Below are 13,090 nucleotides of genomic sequence, written 5' to 3' on the forward strand. Positions count from 1 at the left end.
GTGAAGTAGCTTACACAGTACGTGGTCATGCACTGTTCAGCGAAGTGCGACACGACATTCAAGAATAGTTCATAGCCTTATAAATATGGTACCATTGTTTAGTCCGCTGCGAGTTCTTCTTTCTACTTAAGCGTGCGATAAATCTCAACAACAGGCTATTGCGAAAGAAAAATATACGACTTGACAACGAGATAACAAGGTGATGGAAGGCCGATTATTCAATTGGTGTTTACAATATCGTTGCCTGGAAACAGGCGCACTCGAAGTATTGCGTAATTTATCAGGAGAGAATTTCTACAAATCATGAACATCTAGTTGAATGTATTTTAACGAAACACACGCCGAGAAATGTTTATTTGTTTACCAATTACGTTCACAAATCCGTTTACGGATGTAACGTAAAGACTGGCTATAGAATTAGCACAAATCGCAAATGGTGAAGACCTGTGACCACACTTAATGAGTTCGACTTCGGATTGATAAAAACAGTTTAGCTATATATAGGTTGCGCAATCCGTGTTGAGCCAACTTTTTTCGTAGTTATAGAAAGGTACCACTTCTGCAAGTAGTGGAATAGTTTCGTTCGAGTTCGTGGCTTCACCGCTGTTAAGGTATTTCCTCTTACGACAACACCTTTATTTCATATGCTTAACAAAAAGTAGACATTGGTATATCTCTGAAGCAGAATACTTTCGTAAACCAGTATTTAATACTGTCTACATACTAACGATATACGAATTGCGTTATATTTTCACATGGTAGAAGCATCTCCCTTTGCGTGATATTATCGATGGCGAACCTCTGACTAACTTCTGTGTAATCCACTGAAATCTTACAAGGTTTTATCTCATTCGCAACGTTTATGTTATAGAAGATTAAGTGCATGTAACACATGCCCATTCTGCACGAGCTTGCACGTACCCTCAAGCATAATATGACAATGTGTGTGAGCTTCGCTTCGTGCTAATGCTGCCTCTGTTATGCCAGTTAGTTTCACTATCAACCCGCGCGTTTACGTGAGAAGATAAAGGCGTAGTTGTCTCGTGATTTATTCGCCTTCAGCTCCTGTTTATATTATACTTTACTTACTTTATGTAACGAAGTATCAGCAAACGCTGGAAGCGGAACTGTTATATGTAAATTACTCAACAACAACGAACGCCTTCAATTGAGAGACGGAGAAGAGAGGAACTACATATAGTTTTCTTAGAGAAACCGCATACGCGGGACACTATCTGTAATTGTTAGAATTATCATAAAGTACATATTCATATTTTAGACCACGTTAGTACAAATAGGATACGTAGCTTTACAAAGTTTACAAGCACAACCCTTGTTAGGTTCACGGTATCCTTACGTCTCGCTCATAAGGTGATGGAGCTCGCAAACCTCTATCGAAATCTAGAAACTATCCAACGAAATCGTATTCGTTTTCTTCGCTAATTTCCATGTAGCGTCGGTCATAGTTGAGGTTGAGAAAAGAATTGAAAGATTTAGTTCCAGCATTTTATACCATTGCGCCTGCTTCGGTTCCCGGTAAGTTGGAAGCTTCTCTGATCACTTACGTACTTAACATCGCAGTGTCGGTTAATACCAATGGTAAGAACCCAATACTAGTTTCAAGGTGGCCGCCTTGACCCGATCCAAGCTTAACAGGTCCCGAAAGCCAAGCTTTTCCTGGATGCACACAAAGTCGTATACAGTTAAGATACTAATCAGACGTGGTTAGACGTACAAATCTGTACGCATGTATACGATTATGTCTATTCCTAATTATTGATTTTGTACATTCACAAAGTGCACCTCGTCGAGGTTTATCGTTTACGTTAAACTTGATAGTACAACTAGTAGAGGCAAACTTAAAACTCAACCAAATGTTACATGTTCAAATTCATGATGTTATCACAAATATCTGTGATGTTAGCCCTTGGCGGGTATCAACTGCCGATTTTGTGTGACAGATCAGCGAAGGGCGACAAATTTTTAGACAGGCCTCAACGAAGTCTAGAGTTATCAGAGAGCTCGTGAAGTTTGAGAAAAACGATCTTCGACAAACATAAAAATCGGCTTATATAACTGCTAGATCTACTTTTTGTCTATCAGATAAATCACTGATTTGGATTATTTCAACTTATCTGTTGTTAAAGTTGTATGAGGATCGTGTGGTTAACACGTTGGCAAACGTAGTATTCAGTCATATCCAGGTTTTAGTGTTAATATTGCTATTGATTTCCAGATATTAGCTGCGTTATGAATTCAATTGCAAACGGTTGAAGTGTCGATAAGCCTCTATTCTATGCGAACTCTGTCTGCTTAAACAATGGTTTAAATTTTTTATCATCAATTTTATTTATTACAATTATCTATTTGAGTTCTTAGGCACGATCGATGGGTTTATCAAAGAGACCTTTCAATCGGAAGGCCAGTTGTTAGGAAGGCGACAATAGCTGGAGAAATATAAGCAATCGCTTAATGCGTATTACACAAATAACTAACTTGGCTAGCAGACAGAGATCAAAGATGTCGATATGTAAGAAGCCCTTCAATGAACTATTTGTAAAAACCGCTACGGCCATGTTAATATTATGAATAAGGTCGACTTGAATATGGGCAACAGCCTTGCCGTAGGTTGTCGATCCTCGATACGAGAGAGCCTAACGCTTTCTACTTGGAAGTTCCATTAAAAAGTGTTTCAATGCTCTTATTCTTAAGCTTATGTTAAGATCTACAGGTTATACGATTCATGTTTATATCAGAAATATAAGAAGAAATATAGGTAATCGTTTTTATTTTTTCGTTGCTGTAATTATTATTGATTTCGATTGTATCGAAATCACGGTGCATGTTGTTATTACAATGACTATTGTTTGCGTATAAGAAAGTTACGAAATATATACACGAATATATATACCAACCGATCTGCCATATCTTCAGCGCTGTCAATTGCCTTCGTTGTTGCAGGTTGTCAGCATTCTTCGATGTGGCGCAATATTGACCCTTTGTGGAAATATTAAAAGAAATGGTACCCTTTCCCTGAACGATGCTAACACTGTAACAAAAAATAGTTACAATGAACAACAGGTAGTCAAAAACTTATAAACAGGAATTTCGTTTCCGTGACCTTGTCGACGCTCTACGTTTCATCGAACATTGGCTATCTCGTCGAATTGTTGTCTGCTGAAAAAATGCATCCATGCGAAAATTTACCCTCTTACTTCTAAGTCTTGATTAACAAAAAAAAACACGTCAATTATTCTGAAAATAGAAGAGTATTTGTTGGACCTGCATTTTGTTCCAGGTACTTTGTCAATGAGGCTTCAACAGACCGTCGAAACCGTTCGGGGTTAAAAGTTTCAGCTTACTCACAGCGAAAGCTGCCTTCGATTACGTCGTGCCTGTCCAAATAACTCCAAAAGCAATCGGCCGATGATCCGGAAACGGCTGGCGCAGATTGAATCGTTAGTCAGAATAACGCCTCTTTCTTCAAATAGTTTGAGACAAGCATTGGTAGTGCTGTTGCACCCGAACGTCTTCATCACACAATGGGATAGGATTTCTATGAGTAACAGGTTTAATGAAGTCAGGAGTAACTGCTAAAGGCATGTTCTGCAGGATTCTTTTCTTTTATATAGAATTAACATTCCATCGCAAAAGAATCTGCCTAAAATGTGTAACTTTCTCCTGTTACAGATGTTAAGGATTATTACCGTGATCAGACGGGAATCAGAGGAGCATTGTACAGTATCTATTCCTGCGACCTATAAAATGGAACTCACCATCTTCACTGCTCCCGCATACGTGACAGGGCGGACTCTTGCAGTAAATCGAAATATTACGTACCGGTCATTGTAAAAAAGAATGGTCTAATTGATCCTTTATTTAAAACTCCACGCTGCACTGTATCTTCTTGGTAGATTTATATGCTGTTTCTGGAAAACATGAATCTATAGCTGCCCAGTAAGGGCAATTATGTCGGTCAATTGTGATATTTTATTTTAATGTAATTTTGTTGCTCCAAACAACCTTTCCCGAAATATGTGCGTCCTATTTACATTTTTCCAGGCACCGTTCGCAATTTTTTTTGGTCTGAACCATCTTTGTTAATAACAGATGCTATTGTTGGAATATATATATATATATCTCTTTCCCGTTAAAACGTTTTTAAATTCGAAATATGTTACATTTGTAAATGCCAAGCTCACAAATAGATTGCTTTACAGCTTTTTGAAAGGTTTTGAATTTTCCATAATGTTGTCCATGAACATTCTGAACGGTTCACCCCTCAGATATTTCATCTGATTAACTATATATACGATATATATTCTCTGTACTTCTGCTACATCTTCATTTTTCTAACTGTATTCTAAAATAAATTAGAAAGTTTATTTGGGTTCATTCATTATTTCCGACGAATTACATCCTGAAAGCAAGGAATAACCAGGAAGTTATAACTCAAAAAATGTCTGTCTACGATAACTTTTATTAGAATAGCGAAGGTTTTGAAATCGCTTCTCTATCCAATCCAATTAAGATAACCTAGAGATTTGTCTATGTCTATTTGTTTTTTGCTGCAGAGCCTTGGGATCCTTTGGTAAGAGTGAATAGTGATACGCGATGCTGACACGTATATAGCGATAGAATCTCGCCTGATACTCGGAAGGTTGATACTCAGATGAAGGCTGATACTCAGATTTACGTGGAAACTTCGCGAATCCATTTCGGGGCACTCCCTCAAAACGAAAGTTGAATGGGATGATTAGCATGCCTTGCTAACAAACGGGCAACTGCTATTTGCATACAAATTCAGTTGAAAGAAATATTCACATGCACAATTAAAGGAACGTTCCAGAACTGGAGAAAGATCCACAGCGAAATGCTTATATGGAGCCTGTAAAGCGCTCGTGCACGTGTATGCTGTTTTTGAATTGCGTTTGTTCCTCTCAATCTGACTTAGAACTGCCTGCTAAATAAATGAGTATTCTTACTTTGAAAGGGGCGGGAAATGCCGATGATATCGAGGATGACTAAGCACTCGAACTGAGCATCTTGCAACGGAAGGCTTCTTTCATATTAGGCCTGTTACCTATCAACCTATACAGATCATTCTAGACGTTATTAAGGAACGCTTGCCGTGAGGGCTAGGACGCTTGGTACATCAATGCATTACATTGCTAGCATAAAAAAAACTCTTATAACATGTATAATTGTTATAGGATTATTCTGGTATAGAGATGAGGCACGAATACTGTGAACGAATTTCCTTGTGAATTTCTCCGATTGGGCGTTTCCGACATAAATAGAAGATTGGAGCATAGAATGCTTTTTACTTCAACAGATCATTTTCTAGCGTAATGACCAACTCAGCTCGTGGAGGTTTGTTGAGAGCGCAATTCAAATGGACAACAAACGTTCTGCAGTTGCTTTTGATCGTCTTCAGTGACATTGACTCTCTAAATACATGTAAATTACATATGTGTACGAGGGATTCAGAAGACAAATCTCGTTAGGGCTTTATAGGAAAAAAAATCGGCATATCCCTGCGAATATAAATAATCCATGTCGGTAAAGAAGACACTGTTAAAAATCTATAAATTTTACTATTGCAGAGGTGACTTAAGCGGCTCTGCTTGGACAATCAGGCGATTGGTGGTTGGAGCGCTGCCATCGACGAAATAACGATCGTAATTTAAGTAGTTCTAGTAAAGTGCACACAAAAAAGATGTACATTAAAATCATCTATCAGAAAAGCCCGTATGATCGGAAGGCATTGGTTCGGGCATCGTGGCGCATACGCCCATAGCAATGAAGAGATTTCAAGATTTCATTGCATTGACCTTTTCAGTCAGGCTTCGCTTGCATACATAATAGGTACTTGTGAAAGCGTATATCATAATGTAACAGTCGCTTCCACCTGTCACTACCACTGATAATGTTGCTATCTATCGTCAATCTATTTGAATGAAGCAGAAGCTGCGCTAGCGAAGACAAAGTGTCTTCCTTCAAAAACATTTCGATTTTTAACAAAAAGTTTGTACATTTTTTATTACTAGAAAATGTGCTAGTAGTGTCCGCTAAAAGACGAAAATAACGGGAACAAAAATATCAATGGATAAATCTAAACCTTTAAGTAGTTATTGAAGATTAAGGTTTAGAGATTGGGATATTGCAGTTTGTGAAAGGGCGTTCGCACTACGTAAAACAGCTGATGCATATAAATTTAATCAATGTCAGAAAAACGGACGATGACACTATATATATATATATATATATATATATAACCGGTGTAGTTTCTTTTGATAGCTTAAGCGCGTACTCTACGCGCTATACTATACAGTAGCATAGTAACGATTCGATCAGGTCCTCCTTATAGGTCTCGTCTAGTCTATTTTCATTTAGTTTGTTTGTGGCTGTTATGAAAAAATTGCCACTTACTCTAGTCAGGGGAAAATAGGGTAACTTTTCTCATGACGGCCATCTTATTATTATTTAACAATGAACAAACTTGGAAACCGATTCTCTAGGCGGCCTAAAAAAATCACTTAAAAGTCAGAGTGCAATTACAAACCTTAGCAGCAAGTTATCTAGGCACATATCGGCACGTATATATTTAAATAGTCGTATATTTACTTAAGTTCTCCTTTGCCCGGCAACCTATGTGCCAAGCGTTAGAAATACTGATATAAAATTTTTACTCAGTTTGAATTTGGAATAGAAACGGAATGAAAAACTATTTACTAGAATGTTGTTATCTAATATTTGCCTAATATAAAGTGATAACATGTTTTTTAGGTAAAATTTAATCTTATAAGACTTGTGAAGACCGAAGTGCAATGATACATAGCCAGGGTGGCACAACGTATTTGTTTTCAGTCAGAAGCGCTTTCCTGCATATAGCCATTGTCGCATAAACAGCATAACTTCGCTTATGTCACAATAAATCTGAGTGTATAATACGCCTTGTCTATCTGTGGATTGCGGTTTGTATTAAGCCGCGTCACTTTCTCGAGGGCCGCTCATGTATATCGTTGTTATATACAATAAACAATGAACTTTTGAATTTTTATCTCTTTACGTAGTTCTCTCAAGTTATTACTATTCATTAGGTAATTATAAGTATTAAGACAGAACCATGATTTACTCGAAAAACTAACTTAGGGAATCCGAGTTTTACTTTGCATTTTTTAATAAAAGCGAGGATAAAATATCTACGTCTTTGCTCATGTAAAACGATCTCGTAAATTTCAGGCAGCATTTTAACCTTGTGGAATGGTAAATATGAACCTAATATGAGCAGGTCTTGGAAAGAAAAAAAAAAAGTGGGAACACAAGTGAACTCAACTCTGGTTTCTTTCTTATCGAAAAGGGGGCCTTGGTTTGGGTGTGCCTTCGAGACGCGTTGCCATGGGCCTTATAGCAGAAGGCGACGAGCAAAGGGACTGAGGTCCTTTACCGTTCAAGGGTGCATCTGTGTAAAATGCGCGTAAAGCAGTGACTAGCAATTGAGTCACGTCTAATCATTGTTTTACTAGGTTTCTCGTCCACATCTCTGTATTCCATATCTACGTGAATCAGTGTATGACCGAACGAAATGTTGTCAGTCGAATATTCCGTTTGTACGTGCTCAAGACCGAACCTTATGCTCTTTATAAATTGCCATTCACTAGGCACGAAAGACGTGAGACTGAATATTTTCACTAGCTGCTTCATAATTTTTGTCCCAGTTTTGTTCCTCTATTGTAACAGCCTATGTGTAAGACTTAAGAACACGTTTCTATTCCTCCTTCTTACTTATGTTAAGTCTAGAAAACATGCCATGCGTCACCTCCATGTTTCGGGCTTGACTTCACTGTTGCCTATATATGGTGCATGTACGAGTAGTGATTGCAACGCTCGATTTCAACGTCTGATATCCAAATCAATCGGCCGTCAAGGGTCTCGTTTTGAAAAACAACACTCCTAGATTAGAAAAAACATGTATACCTATACATATTTTTTTCCAGCCACACGTTTCGCAGGCTAGGCGTTCTTAGACACGGTCTAACTTTGGGTCTCACATACAAACGTCTACGATTGGTGCCCCCCAACGCAAAGTGAGAGAGGAGAAAGCTAGCGAAGGAAAATGCACGCCAGAGAAAAGATCTGAAAGAAACAGAGAACTGAGATCCAATGAAATGTCACAACGAGTTACCGGATCCGAGCGAACAGAGAAAAATGGCGGGGTACGTACGTTTGGCTGCTAGCAATGCTGCAGGAGTTGCTTCCTGCACTAGGGGCACGGGAAAAAACTCAAAAGAAGCGGAGAGAGATAGAAAGTGAACGAGAATCGACTTGGATATGGTAGAGTGAAACAGAAGGCCGCCAAGGGGACCGACCGCGGTTACAGGGCGGCGTGGATAGGCGGAGGTTTGCCAGAGAAGAACAAGGCATAGAACTCGGGTCGAACAAACTGAAGCCGATCGAGAATGATCGTCACTGTACTTGAGTTTGACGATCATAGGCAGAAACGTGGTTTCAGTGACAACGGCTACGAAGCGATTTCTATGACACAGGAACACGGCAAAGAAGGAGATGGAGGACCGCCGCTGAATGAGGACGGGAGTAAAAAAAAGTGTTAGGGATAAATGTGCTGCGGTGGTGGTGCGGCATGCGGTAGTAGAGAAAAATGCAGGATGTGTAGACATATGTGTGACGGGACGATTGAAGCAAAAAAGACGTTGCTGTGACCAGACTGTGACAGGGAGGGCGTTGAGTTTGAAAGACGTTGAAACAAAACGGCCTCGATTATTTAAAACGAGCTCGATGTCGACGATCCGTTGCATTTGCACTCGTTTTCAGGAATGGCGACGACGAAGAACAGGAAAAATGTATTCCAGAAAACCATGGAGGATACCACTGTATGCTCTTTACGACTGCATTAGATATAGAATACAATCTGAACGTAAAATAAAAGGTGTCTTCTAATTATCTCTAGCGTAGCTGAAATACATAAGATATACATGTAGGAAAAGTATAACGACAGAATAAATTTACTGGCGCGTACATTGCAAGTGTCTTACTGCTAGAAAGTGTTTTTCTGCTGATTACCAGCGACAGATGAACATTGTGATTACTTTTTTTAACGATTTAGCTGGAAAACTGAGCAAGGCTGATACAGGACATTTTCAGTTCAACAATTTTATGTCTAAAATATAATTGTTTATTCACAGGTAGTTTTTTTTTATAACTATGGTTATGTTGAGGCCTGATTTCGTAGGGCTAGACACGTCCATCGTCTAAATTCAGGTTTGAAGTTCGTTTAAGTTCTCGTTATTGTTTGCTATCACTATCTGATTGAAACCTGCTGTCAGCGTAAGGAAAGCAGAACCTGCCATTGGATTAAAATAAATATCAACATTTTAAAGAATTTGTACGTTTGTATAACGGATCGATTTACGAGGAGTTTTTAAAACCTAAGCCCGCTTTCAGCACCATTGGAATTATAGAGGGTTTATTCCAGAAACAGTTATTTAGGTTGCACAATAAGTAGGCCGTTTAGCTAGGCTTCAATGCGACATATGAGCGGGAAGCATCTTAATCCGGTAAAGGTTGAACGTCTTGAAAAAGAAATTCAAACTATCCAGTCCTGTTTCGAATGTGTAGAGGCGCTTTTAATCAAACTTCAACGAAGTTTTGCCTTTAAGTTAAGTGTAAAATGTTCATCATTAAAGCCGTTATTATAATGCTATAAACTGCCATGGGTCTACCAAGCAGCTGGCTTTAGTTCTCTTTTTCACTCGACGTTTGACTCCTGTTCCAACCACAATTTTTGAGCTTCTGCGATAAGATAAAAGGTATTTGAACTGGTTCTTTCGTATCTGTTGTACATAGAGACTAATGTATATATACATAGAATCATCACCGAGCTTCAAATTATATTATATAGACTAACTAGATAACAAATACGATATGAATTTTTGTGTATGGCACTTTTCTACCTTTCACCGTTCACACCCGTTTTTTTAATACTTCGTTATGTTAACAAGTCTGGATAAAGAAGTGCACACTAGTAAAGGATTTTAATGTTGATTTAGCACGTTGCTGTATAGGCTTCAAATCCTGATGGCTTCATCTTTTTTGAAATAGCTGTGAGTAAATGGAGAACTCTGTGATTTTTTCTGAGGCAAAAAGGGTGCAGACTCATTGGGTGGATACAAGCATGAAATAGCCGAACTGCGTTTGCCAACTGACAAATAGTGAGAGTCGCAGCTTAGAGACAGAGTCAAAGATGGTCATACAATCAGTGTTAGGCAATTTAATATTGATAATTGAGTTTAACGATGTCCCACCTTCCGACAAAGCTACACTAGGGAAAATGTTATTTTTCGATTCCTGCACGGCAAATTTATCTCCGCTCTACTCCACGTAGCTTCGACATTGGATTATCACCGTTTGTGACGAATGTTCAAGCCACTACTTTGCCCGCTTAATCCGCTGAGATGACAATTAGATTTGATGATAAAGGCTCGACAAAGCTTGGACCCGAACCCAAACGAGAACAACTGCTATGACCCTGAATCCGCATTTGCACGCAAACATGATTCTATCATTCAGTTTATTTCACGGTGCCGAATCCTACAAGACTGTTTGAATCTTAAGGCATATATATGTAAACTGTTGAAATCATCCTTTCTGCATATGTGGCTGACGAGTAGCTTGCCGAACGATGTTGACGCCCTTCTCCAGAATTAAGATCCGCTTTCAGGGATGGTAACACTATTAAATACGTCAAAGGTAAGAAGGACGCTTCCGCGTTAATTGCCGTAATTGACGATGCTAAAATGACGTCGTTGTCCTGTCCCGACTTACGTCAGTTATTGAGTTGGATAAGCAAGCTGACTTGTCCTGAACGAATTTCTTTCAACATTCAAATGATCTACCTATAAAGTGATATGCTGAAGCGAACCAGGCATACTTTTATAGAAATATGTGTCTCTTTTTCAAAAATATACGCTGGATATTCTGTAAAGCACAGGCGCTCACAAGCGGTTTCCTGTGTTGCGAATTGAATTGTACTTTTTTATTGTCTCATTTAATCACTTTTTATTTTCTTCTTTCACAAATACTAGACGTGGACTCACGTGATCGGTCACGCTTAATCTATGGCGTGCGTATTGTTTACCGTAAGTACTAAGCAAAATCACAGTAAACAGAATGCGATGAGTACATCCCGTTTCATGTAAATTGTTTCCTTACAAAATTTACAAAAATTACACGTGCACCTGCCATTGCCAATGTGAAACAAATTTTATTAAACCAATGGTGTTCTTATGGCAAACTTTAAGGAGAGTAGCTTCGGTTTTTAGTACAGGCAAGGCAACGAAAAGATCTTGTCCTTGATCTAGCTCGAATGACGTTTTCACAGTGACTCACTTCGTAGCCTTCAATATGCCTAGTTACAACTTCAGGCCGCTTAGACCAATTCTTACGGTTAGTTCTACGGGGTAACCTCGTCATCTTGACAGCACGTGATAACTACGTCAATTTCCATACACCTTAGCAACCTTAGATAGGGCTGAATCGCATAGCATAAGCGGGGCAATTGCAAACCAAAACAGTGTACATTTCTTGCCTTGTTTCTACTGAATATATTTGTATTGAATTAACTTCTGGAGGGCCTCCTCTGGGCCGCGTTTGGTAACATATTGTGGTAATTCGCAACCATCGCATCTACGTTAGTCTATACAGTGAGCACTAATCCTGCTTGCTGTTAGCTAATTTAACAGATTCAGTCGGTAAAGTCGAAAAGCAATGCCCGTAAGTCTGTGGATTTAGGCAGCTGTAGCTAATTAATTGAAATAGAAATTAATAATTACAGTTAATTCTGTTAACCAACCGGCGCGTTTCTACATTAGAGCAAGCGTTCGCTCGTTCAGTGAAAAATATGGGTATCTCATCAGGTACCATTTTGCAATAGCATGTTTATCAGCCGATTTCCACGGTGTATTCGCTGGTGACCCCACCTCATTTCGTGCTGGGAGTCAGCGGTTTAATAAGAAGCTTAACTACAGTAACGGACGTAAAATTCAAGAGAGCTGTCTTAGCTTATCGGTATGATGAGCCGATGAAACATTCGTCTATGCACGCTTCATTGCACAGACTGAACTCGCAATAACGGCCCTTCACAGTCCAATAAACGTTTTAATTAAATCTTTTGCCGAGATGCTTCTACGAGGTACAACAACCTTTTCATTTGATGGTTTGTCCGAGCTCACATGACATTAATAGGTAAAATTGAAAAATCTTTTAGAAAAAATTGCATTATATACACAAAATAAATCATCGGCAGCTTCGATGATTGTAATTAATGAAGAAGAAGAAGAAGAAGAAGAAGTCAAACCGCTTGATCTCGTTGCCCACCTTTGTTGATCTATTACAAACAGGTGAAAATAAAAAAAAAGAATAAAAAAACGTTTTCGTGACTGTCTCGAGTGAAATTGTATTTCGTCCTCACCAACTAGCTCTGTCGGTCAGTGCAGTGTTATACTTTTTCCAAGAAGCTTAAACAGCGCATAGCTAAGGCGATGGAGGTTTGTATGATCAGAGCAATCTTCGCGCGGCTCATAGAGCGAATGAAACAGAACAAACTCCACTACAGGTACGATGGAAAAGGATTCTCTCTGATCAATACACAGGTCACACGCAGGCCGTAGACTGCAGACTTGGTGCGTCTCTGAAAATAGTTTCGTCGTGACACCGTGGTAACATCAATACCGATAAGTAATTCGTTTACCTCATAACTAGAGCATACATCTGATAACATAAACGATGTTGATAACCTTAACTTAAGCAGCCAATATTTTGTATATATACGAATCTACTCAGCACGCTATTTTCGATCTATAGACCACTTTTTGGGGGTAGCGAAATAGCAGATGATCGAGTACTCACGAGCTAACTGAATAGACGCCAAGCACCCGACAATGAACACACAGTATCATGATGGCTTAATAAGGCTTAAACGTAAATTTAAGACCCCATGATATAATTAGGTTCAAAACCTAGACTACAAACATTTTGTTTTTACAGGCAGTTACCATTCGAAGCGATACTT

General features: G+C 38.9%; 1 long non-coding RNA gene across 2 annotated transcripts in view; it reads left to right on the plus strand.

The window, feature by feature from the left end:
* Positions 1-7,063, plus strand: part of LOC147757318 (uncharacterized) — a 46,527-nt gene extending 39,464 nt beyond the window's left edge. For both annotated transcript variants that reach the window (XR_015321582.1, XR_015321583.1), the window contains exons 3-4: positions 3,299-3,458; positions 3,691-7,063. This is a non-coding gene — a long non-coding RNA (uncharacterized LOC147757318). The remainder of the gene's footprint in view (positions 1-3,298; positions 3,459-3,690) is intronic.
* Positions 7,064-13,090: the final 6,027 nt, after the last annotated feature.

This window comes from Varroa destructor, unplaced genomic scaffold, assembly GCF_002443255.2.
Source record: "Varroa destructor unplaced genomic scaffold, Vdes_3.0 BEIS01000002.1, whole genome shotgun sequence".
Lineage (NCBI taxonomy): Eukaryota > Metazoa > Arthropoda > Arachnida > Mesostigmata > Varroidae > Varroa > Varroa destructor.